Raw genomic sequence first — 19,427 nt, forward strand, 5'->3', positions numbered from 1 at the left:
GCTGGGGGACAGGGGGATCTGAGGGTGACGGTGTGGAGCAATCCGACGATGCGTCCTCGGACCACGCCCCCCTCCGCTGTGTTGCAACCCGCGAGTGCCGCGGTGACTCAGGCGGGTCCTTCTTCGGAAGCCCCGCGTGTTTCATTCGGTGCTCCAGAGGATGACACGATGTCGATCGCGGCATCACAAGGTGGGCTCGAGTCTTCGGGAAGTGAGGATGCGGCTGCGTTGCCTCCTTCGGGAGTCCCAGCGTTGCCCGTGTCGGATCCCGAGATGACAGCCATGCTGTCCCGGGCAGCCGTGAGCATCGGGCTAGAGTGGAACCCTCCGCCCTGCCACGAGCGCTCGCGGCTGGACGATTGGTTTTTGGGTGCGGCTGCCGCCTCACGGCCTCAGCCAACCCCAATTCCTTTCTTCCCGGAGCTGCATGAGGAGCTGTCGAGATCATGGAAGGCTCCTTTGACCTCCCGTGAACGCTCGTCAGCTTTCTCCGCCTTTCCTCCCCTCGATGGCGCAGCTGTCCATGGGTACACTGGGATTCCCCCGGGGGAGCGCTCTGTTGCGATGCAACTGTGTCCTCAGAGCGCATCCTCTCGTGGTAATCTTAAGCACCCGTCCAAGGCCTGTAGATTCTCGTCATCTATGGTGGCGAGGTCTCACAGAGCTGCAGGACAGGCGGCTGCCGCCTTGCATGTGATGAGCACCTTACAGGTCTACCAGGCCCAGCTGCTCAGAGACATGCACGAGGGCAGGACTGACCCAGGGACGTTCGACGAAGTGCGTGCCACCACTGACATCGCTCTCCGGGCGACGAAGGTGGCCTCACGCTCCCTGGGTCAGGTGATGGCCACTAATGTGGTCCAGGAGCGTCACCTTTGGCTGAACCTGGCCAATATGCGGGACGTTGAGCGGACTCGTCTGCTCGACGCCCCCCCATATCCCAGGCCGGCCTCTTCGGCGGAGCGGTTGAAGACTTCGCCCAGCAGTTTTCAACCGCACAGAAGCAGTCTGAGGCGATCAAACATATTCTGCCCCGACGGCCAGCTGCTGCCTCCACCCAGCCGTCGGCACAGACGCCCCAGCCTGCTCGCCGCCGAGGGCGCCCTCCTGCAGCTCCCGCCCCTCCCGCATGGCCCCAGCAGCAGCCTTCACCCGGGCCGCGTCGTGGAGGAAGCCGCAGGAAGGCGCCCCAGCCCCCTCAGGCCCCGCGCCCCGCTAAACGCCAGGCCAAGCGGCGTTCCTGAGACGGGCTGCTCAGTGATGGTGTCGGTTTTTTCCCAGGAGGCGGTTGCAGGCCCCCTCCTTCCCCCGGTGGAGGGCCGGGGGAGAATCTTTTGTTCTCCACTCCCCGCTGCTCACCCACGGGTGGGCAGCACCCTAATGTGGTTAAAGAAAGAACCGAAATGTCCATCACTGAGCATACAGAGTCGGATGACAGTGTGCGACGCCCCCGTGCCTCGCCACTCTCGTCCTGCTCTGTCTCTGAGGGCGAGGATGACAGTGCGTGCCGTCCCCGGACCACACCACTCTCATCCCCCTCTATCGCCAGACCCCTGGCAGAGCAGACCCCCGCGGAACGCTGGTCCTTCCCTGGTCTCCTCTGTCAGGGCGCGGAGCTTGGCTGTGCACACGCTCAGGGCCGCTATGCCACCCTTGCCTGTGCCGGTCACCCCGCTTCGCTGCCCCTCCGGGGGGACGTCTGTGGCTCGGATGATTCCGCTGGATCAGTTTTTGGGGGCTTGGTTAGAGCTTCCCAATCTGTCCCGTTGGGTCGCCCGAACTATCAGGCTCGGCTATGCGATTCAGTTTGCACGGTCTCCTCCCCAATTTAGGGGAGTCCGCTTTACTATGGTCGGTGGCAATGCCCCGGTCATGAGAGCGGAGGTTGCTACCCTGCTGGCGAAGGGTGCAATCGAGGCTGTCCCTCCAGCCGAGATGAGGTCAGGGTTCTACAGCCCCTACTTCATTGTCCTCAAGAAAACCGGTGGGTTACGGCCAATCCTGGACTTGCGCGTCTTGAACCGCTCCCTTCACAGGCTGCCGTTCAAGATGCTCACGGCCAAACGCATTTTCGAATGCGTGCGGCCACAGGATTGGTTTGCAGCGATAGACCTGAAGGACGCCTACTTTCATGTCTCCATTTTACCTCGACACAGACCGTTTCTTCGGTTTGCTTTCGAGGGGCTGGCATACCAGTACGCGGTTCTCCCATTCGGGTTGGCTCTGTCTCCTCGCGTCTTTACGAAGGTCGTCGAGGCAGCCCTTGTTCCCCTACGCGAACACGGGGTTCGCATCCTGAATTATCTCGACGACTGGCTAATATTAGCTCACTCTCGAGTTCAGGTTTGCGAACACAGAGACCTTGTGCTCCGGCACCTAGCCCGTCTGGGCCTTCGGGTCAACTGGGAGAAGAGCAAACTTTGCCCCGTGCAGAGGATCTCTTTTCTCGTATGGAGATAGACTCGGTCGCCATGTCCGCGCAGCTTACGAGCGAGCGCGCACACTCACTGCTGACTTGTCTTCGACAGTTCGAGGGCAAGAATGCGGTCCCACTGAAACTTTTGACACTCGGATTGCTTCATATGAGACCGCTTCAGCTGTGGCTTCGCGATCGGGTCCCGAGGTGGGCATGGCATCGCGGTACGCTCAGAGTTCCAATAACTACAACCTGCCGTTAGACCTTCACCCCGTGGCGGAACCTCAGCTTTCTACGGGCCGGAGTTCCCCTAGAACGAGTTTCCAGGCATGTTGTCGTCTCCACAGATGCCTCTGCCACGGGCTGGGGCGCCATGTGCAATGGACATGCAGCCGCTGGCTCCTGGACAGGACCCCAGCGCCTCATGCATGTCAATTGCCTCGAGTTGCTGGCAGTACGCCTTGCCCTGCACCGCTTCCACGCGTTGCTCCTGGGTCAACACGTACTTGTCCGCTCGGACAATACCGCGACTGTAGCGTACATCAACCGTCAGGGTGGTCTACGCTCTCGCCGTATGTCGCAACTCGCACGCCACCTCCTCTTATGGAGTCAGAAGCACCTGAGGTCCCTTCGTGCTATTTACATTCCAGGAGTGCGGAACCTTGCAGCCGACGAGCTGTCACGGCTCCGGCCAACCTCTGGCGAATGGCGACTCCATCCCCAGTCGGTCCAGCTGATTTGGGACCAGTTCGGGGACGCACAGATAGATCTGTTTGCCTCCCACGACTCATCCCATTGCGCCCTGTATTACTCCCTGACCGAGGGCACGCTCGGCACGGACGCACTGGCGCACAGCTGGCCGCAGGGCTTACGCAAATATGCGTTTCCCCCAGTGAGCCTTCTCGCACGTACTCTGTGCAAGATCAAGGACGACGAGGAGCAGGTCATATTGGTCGCCCCATACTGGCCCACCAAGACCTGGTTCTCCGAACTGATACTCCTCGCGACAGCACCTCCTTGGCCAATTCCTCTGAGGAAGGACCTCCTTTCTCAGAGACGGGGCACCCTATGGCACCCTCGTCCCGATCTTTGGAGACTCCACGTGTGGCTCCTGGACGAGACGAGGCAGGTTTGAGTACCCTGCCACCAGCGGTGGCGGCTACCATCACTTCCGCTAGAGCATCGTCCACGAGACATGTCTATGCGTTGAAGTGGAACCTCTTCGTTAACTGGTGCTCTTCTCGCCGAGAAGACCCCAGGAGATGCTCGATCAGTGTTGCGCTTTCCTTCCTGCAAGATGGGTTGGAGCGAAGGCTGTCTCCCTCCACCCTGAAGGTGTATGTGGCCGCTATCGCCGCATATCACGAAGCAGTTGAAGGTAAGTCTCTTGGAAAACACGACCTGATCATCAGGTTCCTGAGAGGAGCGAGGAGACTGAATCCTCCTCGCCCTCCTCTCGTTCCCTCTTGGGACCTCTCAGTGGTCTTAAGTGCCCTGCAGAGGGCTCCCTTTGAGCCTCTGCAATCAGCTGAGCTTAAGATCCTGTCAATGAAGACAGCGCTCCTGGTTGCGTTGGCCTCCATCAAGAGGGTAGGGGACCTGCACGCATTCTCCGTTGACGAAGCATGCCTGGAGTTCGGGCCCGGTCACTCTGACGTGATCCTGAGACCCCGGCCTGGATATGTGCCCAAGGTTCCCACCACTCCCTTCCGGGACCAGGTGGTGAACCTGCAAGCGCTGCCCCGGGAGGAGGCAGACCCAGCCTTGGCACTGCTTTGTCCAGTACGCGCACTCCGTGCTTACGTAGATAGGACGCAGTGTTTCAGGACCTCAGACCAGCTCTTTGTCTGTTATGGTGGGAAGCTGAAGGGAAAGGCTCTCTCCAAACAAAGGTTGTCTCACTGGATAGGGGACGCCATTGCTTTGGCATACCAGCAGCAAGGTCGACCATGCCCCCTTGGTGTGACCGCCCACTCCACCCGGAGTGTGGCGTCCTCTTGGGCTTTAGCGCGTGGCGCCTCGCTGACAGACATCTGCAGAGCTGCAGGCTGGGCGACACCTAACACATTCGCCAGATTTTACAATCTCCGAGTGGAGCCAGTCTCCTCCCGTGTACTGTCTTTTTCAAGCTAACACGGGAACCGCTAGGTGTCTTCGCTTGCTCGCCACTCCACTCCACGGACTGGATACGTGCGATATTTCCTCAGGTAGCCTTCCTCTCTGAAGCCCTGAGTTCCTCCAGCACTGTTGACGCTGGCGCCAGTGTCTATTGCCTGTGCGTCGGCTAGGTGCCTCCGTGTGCATGGTTCCTCCTCCGAGCAACCCCCACATGTGTATTTCCACTGTAAGCCTCCTTGAGCATGTGTCTTTCCCTCGGCAAGCCACCTTGCCACTCCTGGAGTTGAAAGTAGATGCCCCCCTACGGGTTGGTCACTCCAGTGTTCCTCCATATGAAGCCCCCTCGGGCCATATGTGTATTCTTAAGTCCTCCCTACGGGTAGGCATGCTGCGGCATATCTCCCCTGAGATATGCTTCCCAGTGTACCTTGGCATTCCTGTGTTAAGTAGGACTCCTTCATCCGTGCCTATTTCACGACAGGGAGGTCAGACTTCGCAGGGCACTGGAGGACAGCTGTGAAGGTGGCGTGATTACACGGGGACCCCCATTCTCCGTCATCCGACGTAACTCGGAGTGACTACGAAAGGGAACGTCTCGGTTACGGATGTAACCCTCGTTCCCTGAGTAGGGAACGGAGACGTTACGTCTCCGTGCCACTTCCGCTGTACCGCTGGGTCGACGCCTGAGTTCAGTCTTGGCTCCTCAGCGAAGACATGATCTGCTGTTGCAGGTGTCTCTCCTTAAATACCCACGCGGTGGGGCGGAGATACATTATGCAAATTCCGCAGACCCATGGCATTTCTTTGCCATTGGCTCGTTTTTTAATACTCGAAGAGGATTGGCTTTCTGGCGAAACCCCCATTCTCCGTCATCCGACGTAACGTCTCCGTTCCCTACTCAGGGAACGAGGGTTACATCCGTAACCGAGACGTTTCTTAGGCAATATGTGATGCATTTCCCCCATGCTAATTTCAAACCACTAAGCTAATACAGCTAGCTAAACATTGGCTGACAGGGGTGGGGTGGGTTGTAACACTTATTTAAAAAGTGTTACAACCATCCCCTTACTAAGAATTGTCTTGATTGTAATGTTTTTAAAGAATAACTAGGGCATGGAAAAAAGAAAGACTGACAGAGATGTCTCTGCCAGTGTTTTATATAAAGTGGTTTGCATCATGGAGCAATTTAACGACTCAAGCTAATGAAGGTTTGGGTGAAATGCGCCCTATGCAGTCAAGCCTGCTCTCCAAGGTTTACCAGCTTCATTCATCTCTCAGAACTATGGTTTGTCCCTCCTCAGACCACTGTTGGTAAACAGCATTGCCGTTTCAGAGATACTTTGACCTGGTCGCCTTGCCATAACAATTTGGTCCTTGTCGCTCAGATCCGCATTCCCGCCCATTTCTCCTGCATCCAAAACATTGATTATGAGAACTGATTGTTTGCTTACTGTAGACTTGGAATTAAGCCTTTTCCCCGTTATTATTTAATTCACGGGACCAGACACCAGTTATCTTGCCAAGAAAGATTTTTATTCTTATATGTCAGGAGAGAAACTCTGAGAAGATGTTATATTCATGCCAGGTCTATGCGTTTCGTGTTTCTCCTTCCTCTCACCCAGTCATGCCTCCATGTTTCTCTGCTGTAGTACAGTAAGATTGAGTTTTTATACATCACAGAGAGTCTTACAGCTTCCTTGTAAGGTAACAAAACATATTGCTTATGCTTAAAATGAAATGTATATGCACATGGTACAATCCACTTTCCACATTAAGAAACTATTTCTCAGTGTATACATTAGTGGTATACAAATGGTACATTTGCATCAGTTGAAACATTCATTTTCTTGCAAAGAGCATACCAACTGTACACATTTGAAGTATATTCATCATTGGAACTCTCTGCTAAGTGAACATTACATACCTCTAAGCAGAATACATAATCCTCCCAGCTACCCTCCTTGTGTCTAAAATATGTTCCTTAAACACATGTGTCCATGCAATCTATAGTCTACTCATGCATTTTAAACTTCATAAGATAATACAACTTATTATGAATACTAAATAAAGAATAATAATACAGATACATAATATTAATTAATGAAATTATATTCAAAGATGAAATTTTAGTCTTCATCTCCCTCCACTGGAACTACGGCCGTCAGTTCCACACCATCATCCCCAGGTGGCCAACCTATTGAAGTGATAGTGAGGAGAAGAAATAGCAGACCAAGAAATAGACAAAGGATAGAAGAATAGAAACAGAAAGGAAAACGAAAAACCCAACCCATGTTATGTCCCCGCATGCTATGTGTAATTTAACGTCTATGTGTAAGCATTTAAAATGAACCCCAATCATCTAAGAAAAGAAAAAGTAATAAATCTTCTGCCCGTGCCTGAACTCGTTAAGTAATTAACTCCTTCAGTTCCGTGCTAAAATAATAAACAAAAATAAATGTTGATGTTAAAGGATCCTATCCCTTAGGGTTGTAAATCAGTAAGCGGGTGTTCATTGTTTGTGAGGTTGTGTTTCGTAGTGTAGAATGTGTAAAATCTCCTATTTCACTCCGTATATCCCATTCTCGGTTCTATCCTTTTGGTTAATAATATTCAACTTAACAGGTTTGGTACTCTTCCTTCTAGTAACACATATGATGAGTTGTATTGTTAATAGAAACAGCAAAACACCTACCATAGTCAAAACTATCCATTCCGACCATGATAGATTTCCCGGAATTTGTGTTAATTTTCTCTCAGACATCAATTTAGCTATTCCGTTTGCTACGATAACATGACCCATTGCTTGAATTCCCTCCTCTTGAGCTGCTTTAACACTCTTTTTAACTCTTCTAACCATTTCAAAGAGTTCATAATTCCTTTCTTCTACTAAATCATTATTCCACCATTGTGGCTCTAACTGCAACAATTGCACATGTGGAACATGAATTCCACCCAAGTGAAGAGGATAGAGAATCTCAAGACAAAATGGATCAGGAGGAATTGGACACAACTTCCCTCCGTATATCATATTTTCACTTTTCCCATCATGTAAAATGCACCACTGTGCTTCTGACACCTGCCATGCACCTGTGGCTTGATCTAAAGGAACTACTTCCCAAACTGCAGAACCATTAAGAGATAGACTAAACATTGTAGAGCATGAGCAAATTACCCACTCATGTTCCTCAACACAACAGTCTGTGGTAGAAATCATCGGCATTTCACCTTCAGCCCAATATCCATTCCTTCCTAATCTAATTACTGAATTTCCTTGTCTAACACCCATTGATTGGAATCGCCTAACTGTCATAATATTGCGCTTCCCATATTGAGGCCATATCATAGTCAAAGGTAATGTTCCAGAACCTGACAACGAATTCTCATTAATGCCAATTTTAACTAACGGGACATGTTTAGCAGAAGTCAAATTAAGTTGATTACCGAAAACCATTAACAAAGATTCCGCTATCCGTTCAGGAACTTGACCCATTCGAATAACCTGAATATCCTCTACCATTTGATCCTTTAAATTCTGGGCTAAAAATAAACACGCCGCACGATGCGTCTCAAAATCAGACGATTTTGTTAATGCATCTGCCAATTCCTTTGCAGCATTATTAAGATGCTGACCCGCTGCTATAATATGTAGAGTACCTTGAAGGGCCTTAGTGAGTCCTTTCCCACTCATTGTTCCCACCCACTGAGTGTACTCACTTAGTTGATTAATTTGAGCGGTATTGCTAATTGAATTAACAGAACCAAACACCCCCGCTATGTCTCCCCATATACTTCGAGGTTTACGATTTTTACTACTCAGAGGATCTCCAGAGGTATAATATTTAACTTCTTTTTCCAACCAACCCCTTATTTGTGTGAAATTTCCACAATAAGACTGATCAAAAACAGTAAGAAGGGATTTCAAGTTATAATTTATGCGTTGCCGCACCATGTGGGCTTCATTTATCAAGGTTTTGGTTTCTTTTGCTAACAAAATACCATGAGCTGGTGCAATAGTTGTATTTGGGCATGTTTTAGCTTTGTTTGTCTTTTCCGCAGAAAGATAAAAACACCTTCCAATTTCCCCAGTTTCTAGTTCAGTCTCACAATATTCATTCTCATCTTCTGAATGCCATACTCGTACATAATTTCCCTTGAATCTTGTTGTCCCCGAGGAAGTATCCCTTAGAAACCCTTCACATGGCAACACTATGGGATAAATACTAGGGGTGGAACGGTACACAGAAGTCACGGTTCGGTTCATACCTCGGTTCAGACATCACGGTTCGGTACGATTTCGGTACAATGGAGTGAAAAGCAAAGCAAAAATGCAGAAGGCATTTTTATAAATGTCTTAAGCCTTGTATTTTTTTAAATAAGTTTTATTAATAAAGGCATAGAACCAGTTTATTTGTAGTGCACTGACAGTAGTTTTATATAATTAGTTTATTAATTAAATTATTAAAAAGACGAAAAGACCTTGAGATATGTTTGGTAATTGTACCTGAATGAATTTAAAATTAATTTGCTATTTCAGATCAAGATATTTGTTTTCCTTCATTTTAATTAACTAACTTTATTCTCATCTGAATTATAAATAATTGATTTCCGTATAAAATAATACTACCATAAAAACTTTTGTTAACAGTTGTAGGTTACAGTTTGACAAGAGTTTAGAGTGTGACAAAAGCACAATGTTGTGTTTTATTGCGAGTGTACACAAATATAAGTAAACAATTTGCAGTTTTAATGATGTCCTGTATGAAAAAAATTACGGAGTATGTTTTTACGTTTCCACTGTTCGATCGCCCGTGCCTCACACACACACACACACTGTTCATCGCGCGATTCGCGCCCGCGCCTCTCTCTCTCTCTCGCACGCGCGCGCACACACACACACACACTGTTCATCGCGCGATTCGCGCCCGCGCCTCTCTCTCTCTCTCTCGCGCGCGCACACACACACACACACACACACACACTGTTCATCGCGCCCGCGCTTCTCTCTCTCTCGCACGCGCACACACACACACACACACACACACTGTTCGATCGCGCCTCTCTCTCTCGCACACACACACACTGTTCATCGCGCCTCTCTCTCTCTCTCTCTCTCTCTCTCTCTCTCTCTCTCTCTCTCTCTCTCTCTCTCTCTCTCTCTCTCTCTCTCTCGCGCACACAGACACACACACACACACACACACACACTCCTGCATTGCAATCTTGATCGCAGCCTGTTCATTGCTGCGTTCACAGTCACACCAAAAGCGAATAGAGCGAAATTTATCGCTATTTAAGAGGGTTTTTTTATTTGTACCGTGTATTCTGCGTGCAAATTCGTGCACCGAACCGTGACGCCCGTACCGTTTCGGTTCAATACGAATACATGTACCGTTCCACCCCTAATAAATACACCCTTGGGCCAACGAATCCCATATTGTAAGCATGTGAGTACGATTCAGAATGAAATTAATTTCCACATTAGTAAACGTTATGAGGTCTAACCCCACAACTTCACATTGTCCTTTTGAACAAATTTCTCGTCTTTGAGCACTACCAGAATACCCCCCGTCTTTCACAGGCCAAATTACTCTGCTTTTGTAACATTGATGATAAAAGTTACATCCTCCAAAGATGTCCTCACGATATTTAGCAAGATCTTTATCATTACGTGGCACCCAATCCCATAATCCCCATTTGGAAATAAAGGGTAGATTAAAATGTTGGCCAGATTTCAGAGTAGCATTCCGATTGATTTCTTGAACTCGAGGAGTCCATAAAGCTTGGCTTCCTTGGTAAATGCCAAGTAAAATTAAAAATAAGCATACCATTGTCGTTGGGTATCGAGAATAACTTGCAACCATCTCTAATCAATGTCAATGGAATTGATTCCTGAAATGGAAGCAGAGAAATAATTAAACATCACTTCTTTGTTCCCAATCTTTAAAGCTAATGGATGAACAGTGCTCAATATCAGGCCATAAGCCGTCATTATCATTTTGTTCATTCACTAAGCAAGGTTTAACTTGTGACCAATGATACCATCTGTCTGTTCCTACACCCTTCCCTTTAAGACAAACACTTGTGTCAGTAGTTAGGAGTATCTCGTATGGTCCTTCCCATCTAGGCTCTAAACCTTTCCTAGCAATTCGTTTGATCATAACAAAACTGCCTAACTCGGGAATGTGTGGAATGTCAGTAGTGGTGTGTTTTTCATCCCATTGCTGTTGAGCTTCTCGCACTTTCTTGTTATTGTCTTTAGTAGCTTTGTCCAGCATTGCGAGATAGCGTCGTAACTTTTCTTGGAACAAAGTAGAGTCTCCTCCTGTTCCCGCAGGTGGCGGAGCATCAGGAGGTAGAACCATTGCTCTTCCAGTCATTAGTTCAAAAGGGGTTAGTCCTGTAACTCGGTTTGGAGTTGCTCTCAAGTTCCACAGAATAGCAGGTAATAACTTATGCCAACCTTGACCAGTTTGCAGAATGGCTTTGGTAAGTGCGGTTTTCAATGATCGATTCATTCTCTCTACCATGCCCGAGCTTTCTGGCCTATAGGGAATGTGGAATTTCTGTTTAATTCCCATCAATTTCATTGCTTCCTTCATCAATTTTCCAGTGAAATGAGTTCCATTGTCAGAATCAAGTTCATATGGAAGACCCCAGCGAGGAAAAACTTCTTCCACCATTACTCGTGCTGCCGCTTCAGCAGTGCAAGTTTTTGTAGGGAATGCTTCCACCCATCTAGTAAATCTGTCCATGATTACAAGTATGTATTGATACCCTCCACTGGGTGATAAAGGTCCTGTGAAATCGATTTGGAGATGTGTCCATGGACCTGTTGGTCTGGGTGCATGTGACATTCGCACCTTTACAGATTTTCCCACATTTGCTTTCATGCAGATCAAGCATCTCCTACAGTAATCATCAATGTCTCTCATCATTCGTGGCCACCACCAAGTCTCGCTGATTTGAGCTTTCATTGCTTTTGCTCCAGCATGCACTTTTCCATGATACAGCTGCATCAGTTCTCTTCTTGTTCCGATAGGCATCACCACTTGTCCTGTTGGAATTCTCCAGATACCTTGATCATCTTCTTTCGCTCCTGCTTTTATCCATTGCTCTTTCTCTTCATCTGTCTCCATTTGATATGACAGAAGATGGAGCTCAGGATTATCTTTGCTGTTTTCCTTTACCAAGGTAACAGGAGTAAGAGGAAGTAGAGCTGCTTCTCTAGCCGCTGCATCTGCTGCCGTGTTTCCTTGACTTTCTTTGGACTTGTCAGATTGATGTGATTTTACTTTGATCACGGCTGCTTCTCTGGGTAAGTGACATGCTGTAATCAAACGGCGAATTATGGAAGCATGTTGTATTTCGCTCCCACTGCTGGTGATAAGTCCACGTCTTTTCCACAGAGCTAGGTAGTCATGGACCACCCCAAAAGCATAACGACTATCTGTATAGATGTTAACTCGATCTCCTTCCGATAGTTCAAAAGCTTCCGTAAGTGCTATGAGCTCAGCTACTTGTGCTGAAAATTGCCCAGAAAGAGCTCCTTTCTTCACAACAGTTCCATCAGCTTCCACTACAGCCCACCCAGTATGTCGTTTTCCATCAACATAATAACTGGATCCATCGACCCATAACTCTTTATCTGGATTTTCAAGAGCGATTGGATTAACAGGACCAAGACTTTCCTCTTCAACTTGTTTTTCACACTCGTGTGGTGTTCCCTCATGTGGTTCCAGCATCATTGTTGCAGGGTTAAGAGAAATGTCTCTGATGATTTCCACTCTCAAATCCTTGTTTAACAAAGTTGCTTCCCATTTTGCTCTCCTCGCGTCAGTTATGGTCTTGATGTTTGTATTGTTCAACAACGTCACTATGCTGTGTGGAGTGTGCAGTATGATAGTCTGTGCTCCTATCAGATTTTCAACAGCATCCACTGCCCATGTGGCACCATCGAGGGCTTGTATACATCGTGGTTGACCAATCATTGTAACAGGAATCTTTGTGGAAAAGTATCCAACTGGCCTGTATCGATCACCTGGTTTTTGACACAGTACTGCTGAGTAGGACTCGTCTCCCACCCTGGTCCACAAATGAAATGGCAATCGTCCATCAGGAAGTCCCAAGGCTGGAGCTGAAGTCAGTTTCTCTTTCATAGAAGTAAACGCTTCCTCAGCTTCCGGTGTCCAGTTTATCTGTTCCACTCCAGGCTTTCCTCCCTTGTACAAGTCGATGAGGGGGCTAGTGATGCTGGCAAAATCAGGAATATACTGACGACAATAGTTGAAAAGTCCCATCACCTTCCGCATTCCTGTAACTGTTAGAGGTTTTGGGAGTTGCCGTAATGCCTCTACACGCTCTGTTGTCATTCTCCTTCCCTCGACAGATATTTCTTGGCCCAAGTAGATAACCTTGGTTTTGGCCAGCTGTGCTTTGTCAGGGTTGACTTTGAATCCTCCTTTCTTAAGGGCTTGTAGGACAACATTCAGAGCAAATATATGGCTGTTTTCATCTGGGCTTGCAATCAACAAGTCATCAACATATTGGAGGCAAACACTTCCTGAACTCTCAATCTCAGCTTTTTGCTCCATTAAGAACTGATCCAAAGTTCTATGAAATACAACAGGGGAAAGATTAAGACCTTGTGGGAGTCTGTTCCAAACATACTGTTTTGCGCCTACTGTGAAGGCTAATTTCTCTTGAGATTTTTCATCAATAGGTATAGACCAGAAAGCTGACAGTACATCTAGTACCGTGAAAATTCTTGCATTTCCTGGAATATCATTCAGAATGGTGGCAGGATTGGCCACAATAGGATGCGGTTTTGGTGTTACACTGTTAAGTCTTGTGTAATCAATGGTTAATCTCCATGAGTTATCCGATTTCCTGACAGGCCAGACAGGACTATTAGTGGTAGATGAAGTTTGTCTGATGTTTCCTTCAGCTTCCAAGTCTGCCACTATCTCTTCCACGGCTTGTCTTGCTTCAGGTCGGATAGGGTATTGTTTATGAGGGGCATGTATCGGTCCCTCAATAACAACGGGGTCAATGTTGGCTTTGCCACAATCCAATTTGTGTTTAGCCCAAACATCTGAATATAAACTGCACAGAAGACCCCACACACCATCTTTTCCCCAATTTCTGATGATTGGTTTTGCTGTACCAACAGAACTTAAATTACATGTGCGATCTTCGTGTGGTATTATCCCAGCTGTTGTAGCGATTTGACGACTGTCAGTGAATATGATCATGTTCAACAATGGAAGAATGTCCATGCCAATAAGGCTTCCTTGTGAATTCGGCCCAACCCAGAAAGATGTCCATAAGACTTCATCTTCATGTATTTGCAGTGGAACTTGAATACTTTTGCGAAATTTTGTGATACCTCCTCCAACTCCTTCAACTTCCATAGTTTCATCTGTTGTAGGTAGGTTCAGATCTGTTATTGAAATGGCTGCTCCTGTGTCAACAAGGATGTCACATGGGTGGCCCCCTATTAATGCATTGACGAAAAGGCGATTGTCTCTTTTCTTACTAATACAGGGGGCCGCTGATTCCTATTGCGGACGCATAATTCCCTCAATGAGCTGACGGACTTGTGCTTCAGTCCATGTCTTCCCTTGAGTGGTTTCTTCATGGTTTTTCGCACTGACCTGTCTAAATGATGGACCTTGACCTTCTGCTCCACCTCCTTTAGCCCAACAATCTATTTTGGAGTGTCCACGCTTTCCACAGTTGCTGCAGAAAATCACCCTATTCTTTGTGTCCTTGTTGTATTGAGCTGTTGCCACTCCTCTTCGATATGGCTTGTTTCCTTCTTCTTTATTTGATCTCATAGCCATCTCTAAGCGGCCAGCCCATTGCATAATTTGGTCAAATGTTTCACCTGGATTGACTCCAAGTGATAAGGCATGTTGGTATTTTGTGCTGAAACCATCGACAAGTGTGTCAGTGAACTGTACATCATCTCTGTCAGGTTGTTTCTTAGCACAGAGGGCCCATCTTTCATAAGCATTCCACTTACGCAGAGCATATTCATCTGGAGATTCATCATCCTTTTGCTTAATCAATGTCACTGATGTGAATGGAATTTTACCACTTCCCAAGATTTCTTGGATTACTTTTCGGAACTCATCTAATGCTTGCCAAAGACCCAGGTGTCTTCCCTGGCCGTCGACCCACAAGTCTACCCACTGGGCTGTTGTTATCGATGCTGGCAAGCGTTCCCATCGGTCTCTTGGGATTTTAGCTTTCACAATGGTGTGTATATCTCTTAATGTCATTTGATGTGCTTCAACTAATGAGTCCAATTCTCGCCAAAACTCTGTGTTTGGATCTTGTCTCTTCAGAGGAGGCAAGGCTGTGAGAATGGCTTGACGTTCTCCTGGTGTGAATGGTCTTTCTTCTGTCATCATTTCAGATTCTTCCCTTTTAATCGCAGGTGAAGAAAATTCAGGACCGATCTTATCAACTGTGATCATGTCGTCATCTTTTGTCTCATCGCCCCAGTCAGAATCATAATTCCGAGCTGGTGTACATCGCAGCATGTCTCTGTTTGGCTGAACTGTTTTAGATCTTGTTATTACCGGAGCTGCTTGTGCAGATGCAATATACATTTTGTCAACTGGACCTCCATTTGATCTCGAAGCTTGAGGCTGTGTCAGAGGTTTAGATGAACTTGTACATTGTTCAGGCAAAGTTGGATAAATTGGGTTGTAAGGAGGAGGCGTTACAGTTGTTGCGGATTTCACTGGTGGTTGTGAGTATTTTCTTTCAGCTTCAGTTATTATATTTGTCCAATCTGGATCAAATAAATCTTCACTGGTTGTATTTGCTTCATCTGAACATTTAATAGACATGATTTTGTTCAATTTGGTATATGCTTCAATTTGAGGCTTCATTGCTTCAGCAAGTGGAACTGGACCACCATTCATATCGCAAAAAATTCCACCTTGTTTCACAATCCAATGAGCCGCCAGTATTGGGAATGCTTTTGATTTGATCTTGTCTTTTTGGGACTCGAACCAGCTTAACTGCTCATCCATAGATGCATTGATATCCAGACCTTTTTTCAAAAGTTTAGCTTGTTTCTTCCTCTTCCTTTCCAGGTACCAAGAAGATATTGTTCTGCTGTTACAGACACTTTCTCCCATGTTTCAAAGAATTTGTCACTCTGTGTCTCTGTGCTCAGAACAGCAGGGCTATGTGTGTGTGCGTATATGTGTGTGTGTGTGTGTGTATGTATATAGAGTGAATTCCAAAGGGAGGGGCTGCTTCTCTCTCTCTCTCTTCTCTAAGCCCTATAAGAACTCAGGGAAAAGAAAATTTTAAAGAAAGATTAAAAACAAGTTATCCCTTATATTTTAGTTATCTATTCTTTTTTCTTTTTAATTTACTTAGTTCAACTCAGATACATTTTTTCTTCTTTCTTTTTTTCCTAGTTTATCTCAGATTAATTTCTTTGTTTTTCTTTTTCCTTTAAGTTTAACTCAGATAAGTTTATTCTTTCTTTTTCCTCTAGTTTATCTTAGATTAATTTCTTTGTTTTTTCTTTTTTCTTTAAGTTCAACTCAGATCAGTATCCTCAAACATTTGAACAGTTTTATGGTCAAAATCAGAATGCCCGCGATTCTAGCTCTTTTTTTTTTCATTGATACCCTTCTTCTAAGGGTTCAATCCTCTGCGTATTTAAACGTTTTAGGGTTTTCTTCGTATCTTCTATATACTGCACTGCACTAACTCAGAGCACAGACCCGCCACTTTAAACCGCTATAAATCACTGCTTGTTACACTTTCCTCGTCTCCTTCTGAGAACGAATCTTCTGTGTGTTGGATGCTTTAGGGTTCATTCTGCCATCTTTTTAGACAGTCCCGCCACAATCCAACCACGTCGCAGTTGTAAACAAGCAAATTTGCCTAGCTTAACCGTCTTATAGCTAATTCTATATGGTCTTCTTTCTAAAAAAGATCCACTTTTACCCAAGCATCATTCAAATATTTTAGAGGTTTTACTGATCAGAGCAACTTAAATAAGCCAAATTTAATTGTCTGACATATATTCATTGGCAACACAACTGGTACTTTAAATAACACAGTTCTTTTAAGCAGTTTCAGTCAATGTCTAATCATCAGGCAGACTTAGAATTATTTTAGAAAAAGAAAAAGTCTTACCTTGAATGATTGAGACAAATGCCTGAAGATGCGATCCTGTTGTTCGTGACGCCAAATTGTAGACTTGGAATTAAGCCTTTTCCCCGTTATTATTTAATTCACGGGACCAGACACCAGTTATCTTGCCAAGAAAGATTTTTATTCTTATATGTCAGGAGAGAAACTCTGAGAAGATGTTATATTCATGCCAGGTCTATGCGTTTCGTGTTTCTCCTTCCTCTCACCCAGTCATGCCTCCATGTTTCTCTGCTGTAGTACAGTAAGATTGAGTTTTTATACATCACAGAGAGTCTTACAGCTTCCTTGTAAGGTAACAAAACATATTGCTTATGCTTAAAATGAAATGTATATGCACATGGTACAATCCACTTTCCACATTAAGAAACTATTTCTCAGTGTATACATTAGTGGTATACAAATGGTACATTTGCATCAGTTGAAACATTCATTTTCTTGCAAAGAGCATACCAACTGTACACATTTGAAGTATATTCATCATTGGAACTCTCTGCTAAGTGAACATTACATACCTCTAAGCAGAATACATAATCCTCCCAGCTACCCTCCTTGTGTCTAAAATATGTTCCTTAAACACATGTGTCCATGCAATCTATAGTCTACTCATGCATTTTAAACTTCATAAGATAATACAACTTATTATGAATACTAAATAAAGAATAATAATACAGATACATAATATTAATTAATGAAATTATATTCAAAGATGAAATTTTAGTCTTCACTTACCATCTAATCTACCAAGACCTTAATATGTGGCCTTGTTAGGAGATGATCAACGATATTCGCTTCACCTGTGACTGGTCATAATGTTTTGGATCATCAGTGTAAAAAGAACTGGAGCATTAATTCCACGTGCATTTAATATTACTGAACTAATATTGGACAAATAAATTGATGACAATACTACATTGCCAATTCTGTTCTTTCTGAGCTCGCTCAAGAGATGTGTGCACAGACATTCTTAGGGTGTGTGATGATAAAAAAAAAACCCACAGAATGTTCCAGGTACTGAATCATGTGTCATAGGAGTTTCTAATTTCTAATTTTCTAATTTTAGCTGGCTGTGTTTCAACAAAAAATATTTTCTTCCATTCCAGGGCAGGTTTTCCCTGTAAACAGTGCCAGGACGTGTATAAAATAAGTCAAACTTCCTGCTTACCCACAGCAGGTGCAAGAGCAGCTTAGAAGAACTGTAAGTCAAATCTTTCTATTTAATGTTGCTCCATAAGCTATATTCTCTCACAATTTGTCCTTATTTGTGTAATGAAATGAACTACAATATTAAATTATGATATTATAAGGATTTTGCTATAAATGTATAAAAACATATAAAGCAATTAGAATGAATATTCAACTTTATTAATCAGTAATACGTAATAATAATATATAGTTATAATATAAGTAATTTATTGTTAAAGAATATTGCCTTTTTTTCCAGTCGCTTCAAAACTGGCTCCTACAGATATATATATATTGAAAATATTTAATTTCTAATAAATTATTATTATTTCTATTATTCAAGGTTAACATCTATATAGTGAGAATAATAAATCTCCCTCTGATTACAGAAGAAGGACTCCTACATGCTGGTTTTATCCCCGACTTCATCATGAGATTATTTCTGGTTTCACAGCTTCTGCTGGTGTTCGTATCAGTCCTGGCACTGAGTAAGGTTTAGTTTCTGTTTGATTATCAGTCTTTATGTGGCAAAATATACTGTAAACATACAATTTTGTGTTTCTGAATTTAATAATCTCTTTCTCTTTAACAGCTAGGGCACAAACAACAACTCAAACATCAACTGACACAGCAACAACTGAAACAACAACAACAACACAGGCTATAGGTAACGTCAAAAATATTACATATTAGATATTAGATATATATCAGATATATTAGATCCGACCCCGGAGACTAAATCCCTGCCAGTAGAAATCAGTCTTCTATTATCCTGAGAGTTTGACTGCGATAACCAAGGAAGAGCAGAAGCAGGAGATGAAGTGATGATAGTAAAAAGAGCAGATTTTATTGAATAATCTTAGTTGCGTATGTTTCAATGCTCAGACTTCATCTAGATGTTACACTACTCAATGCTCAGACTTCATCTAGATGTTACACTACTCAATGCTCAGACTTCATCTAGATGTTACACTACTCAATGCTCAGACTTCATCTAGATGTTACACTACTCAATGCTCAGACTTCATCTGACCAGTACAAATCCAACCAGTGTTATTATTATACCAAAGCACAAACAATGGAAAATTACTGCTTCACAACATCGTCCTGTGATCTTACTTATTCATGAAGACAAACATCCCTTAAAACCTCACAATCATACGATTAAACAACAATAGCAAGCATTGTATATTTGTGTATTATAATAAAATAATAAGTAATATAAAAACATAAAATGACATAAATTAATAATAAAAAAATAATATAATGATAAAAGGATAAAATAATAAATGTAAATCAAGAAATAATAATTTGAATAAAGGATTAAATGGTAAACCAAATGACAACTACATAAATTACTAATAATTATAAATGATTAATAAAGGCGAAGCACAGGCGAAGCACTGCTACTTGGGCGCAGAGATATCACGCAACACCTGAAATAAAGCTTGCCACAAAGAACCTGCGAAAGTAATGATTATGCATGAAACATTTGAATTGTTGATAAATTGATCAAGTTGAT

At 44.7% G+C, this 19,427-nt stretch overlaps 1 protein-coding gene and 1 long non-coding RNA gene across 2 annotated transcripts in view; both read left to right on the forward strand.

The window, feature by feature from the left end:
* LOC130090616 (uncharacterized) overlaps positions 1-19,427 on the forward strand; it is a 145,557-nt gene that overhangs the window by 70,654 nt on the left and 55,476 nt on the right. The window lies entirely within an intron of this gene.
* On the forward strand, positions 17,833-18,558 carry LOC130090619 (uncharacterized). The gene is made up of 3 exons (XR_008807717.1): positions 17,833-17,918; positions 18,295-18,393; positions 18,498-18,558. It is a non-coding gene; the product is annotated as an uncharacterized LOC130090619 (long non-coding RNA).

The sequence above is a fragment of the Rhinichthys klamathensis genome, unplaced genomic scaffold (assembly GCF_029890125.1).
Source record: "Rhinichthys klamathensis goyatoka isolate OS25496 unplaced genomic scaffold, OSU_Roscu_1.1 h1tg000148l_1, whole genome shotgun sequence".
Taxonomy (NCBI): Eukaryota; Metazoa; Chordata; class Actinopteri; order Cypriniformes; family Leuciscidae; genus Rhinichthys; species Rhinichthys klamathensis.